Source organism: Arachis hypogaea, chromosome 17, assembly GCF_003086295.3.
Source record: "Arachis hypogaea cultivar Tifrunner chromosome 17, arahy.Tifrunner.gnm2.J5K5, whole genome shotgun sequence".
Lineage (NCBI taxonomy): Eukaryota > Viridiplantae > Streptophyta > Magnoliopsida > Fabales > Fabaceae > Arachis > Arachis hypogaea.
Genome location: NC_092052.1, coordinates 64,125,425 through 64,129,517, shown reverse-complemented (window position 1 = coordinate 64,129,517; position 4,093 = coordinate 64,125,425). Strand labels below are relative to the sequence as shown.

Here is a 4,093-nt window from a genome sequence, read left to right as displayed (position 1 = left end):
TTTCCTCCTCAAAAGCTGAGCAAGCTTAGAGTGGATGTTCAAACCTTCAGACAGAAAGAAGGTGAATCCACTACAAGAAAAATACCCATTCAGCCACACTTTTTTTAAGTTACATTTGAAAAGCGTAGTCTATTCTATGAATAGGCTACACTTTTCTCCGTGTTGCCTTTTTATATGAGAAAAGGATACACAATTGTGGCATAATTTAAAAAGTGTAGCCTCAGGTATTTTAGAAATTACTTATAAAATGTAGCCGTTGGTTGATATCTATAGGTTCACTTTTTGTATCAAAGGAGACGCTTTTAGAGAGTAGCCTATTTATTAAGTTTTGGGTGCGTTTTAAAAGTGATGCCTAATGTATCTAGAGCAACAAATTTGACACTTAGTGAATTTTTTTCCTCTTTTCCATGAAAGCAAAGTCATACTTAGTAAAATTTTTGTCATTTCCTCCACAAGCAAACTCATACACTAAGTAAAATTTTTATCCATTATTATTATTCCCTCCAAATTAAATCTCATTCACCTCCGTCCAAACCATCTTCATCGTCCCCTTTCAGAAACCCTCACTGCACCGTTGCAAGGAAGAAACCCTGCCTCGCTCCAAAGCTCACCATCGTTGCCCCCCACTCACTCTCTTCACTCTCGCCATTGACCCTCTCACTCTCGCTCTCGTCATTGACCCTCTCACTCTCGCCATTGATCGTCGTCGCCCCCCACGCACCACTCACACGCACTCACCACTCTCCACATTGCTGCACTACTGACCGTCGCTGCGCCGCCCTCACCATCGTCGCTGCGCCGCCCTCACCACCGTCATCACCCCCAAATCAGAGAAAAGCGTTTGCCATCACCACTCACCACTCCAAGAAGACTCTGCGCTCACTCATCTTCCCCACTCATCTTCATCGTCGCTTCTCTTCGCTGCGCGGTCACATCACGAAGACTCTGCGCTCAACTGAAAGCTTTCTTCATTCGCGAGGTTAGGGTTCTGATTTTAGGTTTCAATTTGGGGGTTTTGCTACAATAATCTGTGACATCGTGAATTGATGAACATACATGCTATTGTTGCAGCGCACGAGAACTCGTGAATTTGGGGGTTTTATTCCATTAACACATGTGAGTTTGGCCATGATTAGTTGCTGCGCAGGAATACCAAGATGAGTTGCTTATTATGTTTGTTGCTTATTATTAGTTTTCTTTTTCTTTCAATTCTACTAATTAATAGTTTCAAGTATTGTGTAGTTTCAATTCCTATTATTAGGTCTCAAGCTAAATTTGTTGGATTCTTGATGAACTCAAATAAAATAAAATATGGATGTGAAAGTCTGATCCCTTAAATAATGTGTGAATCACCTGGCACTACAAGAAAAATTCCCAACAAGTTGATGCATGAGCCAGATATGCCATTTTAGAAACTGATTTCTGCTCTGTAATGACAAACACAACAACTATGGTCTTGTTTATTTCTTGTATTTCAATTAGAATGTTGAAATTTGAGAGTAACCAAGTTGATGCATGAGCCAGATACACCATTTTTGAGCTGAAATCGTATTTGGTTTGGGTGACATTTTAAGATGTTTATTTATTTTTCAGGTGACATTTGTATTGAACTGTATTTAGTTAATTAGATTCGAGTAATTTGTTTGGTGTTTTGTTCACGGCATTTGAGGCCAATTCTGCATAGTTTTGATTCCATCCAACTTATTTCATTGCATTTTGTTATTTATCTCTCATGTGATAGCGTGTTATATATTGTGATTCTCACTCTGTTTTGCTTCCTTAGAAAGAGGAACATGTTTCACATTACGAGTAAATTTTGAATCCTTATCTCACAACATCCCCAGACTGAACATTTGCATTGTTTTTGGAATTCAATTCTTAGTCGTTCCGTGTGAATTACTATCTGCTCATGTATTGAATTTAATTTTCAACCAATTTGTGCAGAATGGGAAGTACTGGAACAACCGACTATGGTGCATACACCTATGAGAATCTTGAGAGGGAGCCTTAATGGCCATCAGAGAAGCTCAGGATTTCTATCATCGGCGCTGGCGGCTTCATTGCCTCGCACATAGCGCGACGCCTCAAGGCCGAGGGACACTACATTATTGCTTCTGACTAGAAGAAGAATGAGCACATGTCCAAGGACATGTTCTGCGACGAGTTCCATCTCGTGGATCTTAGGGTCATGGATAATTGCCTCAAGGTCACCAAGAATGTTGACCATGTATTCAATCTGGCTGCTGATATGAGTGGGATGGGTTTCATTTAGTCCAACCACTCTGTCATTATGTACAACAACACAATGATTAGCTTCAGTATGATTGAGGCCGCGAGGATTAACGGCATCAAGAGGTTAGACGTTGGATGATTCGAATATATTAGTACATTAGTACTAAATTAGTTGAATAAATTAGTCCACTGAAGAAACTAATGACATATGTTTTGAAATGGAGATACTAATATATTGTTTGGAAAGTGGTTACAATCTAATACTTGACCAATGTTGCAAATGCTTTTCTGCTTCAGGTTTTTTTATGCCTCTAATGCTTGTATCTACCCTGAATACAAATAGTTGGAAACTACAAATGTGAGCTTGAAGGAGTCCGATGCTTGGCCTGCTGAGGTTTGTTTCTGGTTCTTGTAGTTGTTTGATTTGAGTTAGTTCGGGTTTTCACTATATGGTATTTGGTATAAATGTGTGTAATTTTGTTATGCATTTTAGCCACAAGATGCATATGGGCTAGAGAAGCTTGCAACAGAGGAGTTATGCAAGCACTACAACAAGGATTTTGGAATTGAGTGCCGCATCGGGAGGTTCCATAACATATATGGCCCTTTAGGAACATGGAAAGGCATGTGCTCTTAACTGCATTCAAACTTAGTTTTCTGTTATTTAAATGGGTAATTTCAATGACATTTTCAATTTTTTGGTTTGTTTAATATGTTAATTGCATTGTCGTTATGTTGTCCAAGCAGAAGGGAGAAGGCTCCTGCTGCTTTTTGCCGAAAGGCACTCACTTCAACTGATAGATTTGAGATGTGGGGAGATGGATTGCAAACACGATCATTCACCTTCATTGATGAGTGTGTTGAAGGAGTGTTGAGGTAATTGTAAATTTAGTTATAGGGTTTGAAATTTTGGTATTTGTAAAGTAAATATTAGTATCTATAGTTTATTTCTTGAGTAATTTCAATTGTTCTTTGATAAGGCTTAACATTATGTTCCATTGTTGCTTTCAGATTGACTAAATCGGACTTCCGTGAGCCAGTAAACATTGGAAGTGATGAGATGGTTAGCATGAATGAGATGACCAACATTGTTCTTAGCTTTGAGAACAAGAATATTCCAATACATCACATTCCTGGCCCAGAGGGTGTTCGTGGCCGTAACTCGGACACACATTGATTAAAGAGAAACTTGGCTGGGCTCCAGCTATGAAGTTGAAGGTATTATTACTACTAATTTGGCAATACTTTCCTTATTTCCCTTTTATATAATTTATTAGTTTAGGCTCTAGTTTGCTTAATAGTCATGATTCCATGGTCTGTTCAGTTCGACGCGCATGTGTATAGATAGAGTAATATGATGTGTATTGTTTGGTTTTGTAGGATGGTCTAAGGATTACTTATGGATAAAGGAGCAGCTTGAGAAGGAGAATGCTTCAGGTGTGGATTTATCAGTGTATGGATCATCCAAAGTGGTGCAAACCCAAGCCCAATTTCTTTTAAGTAAATATAATATTTACTAATACATGTAAACAAAATATTTATATTATTTGTTGTGATACCCTGTTGAACATGAAACGAATCTACCAGTGGATTTTGGTATTTTGATTATATCCGGTAAAAAAAATTTACTTTTGGTAAATGGTTTTTGATTGGTGAGCTAGTTCTGAAATTTGATATGAGACATTATATAGTATCTGAAATTAGATTGAGGATGTGACAGACTTGGATGATGTTGTAGTAACTATGAGTTTAGGTTGCGGAATTTTTTTTTGTTCTCTTCTCACATACTTTTAAATTTTTTCCCCTTAAGTAGTCACACTAAACCTTTTGGTTCAGTTATTATTGTTTATTGTGAAAGGAT

General features: G+C 37.9%; 1 pseudogene; it reads left to right on the top strand.

The window, feature by feature from the left end:
- The first annotated feature begins 1,945 nt into the window (after window positions 1-1,945).
- On the top strand, window positions 1,946-3,752 carry LOC112763360 (GDP-mannose 3,5-epimerase-like; annotated as a pseudogene).
- The last annotated feature ends 341 nt before the right edge of the window (window positions 3,753-4,093 follow it).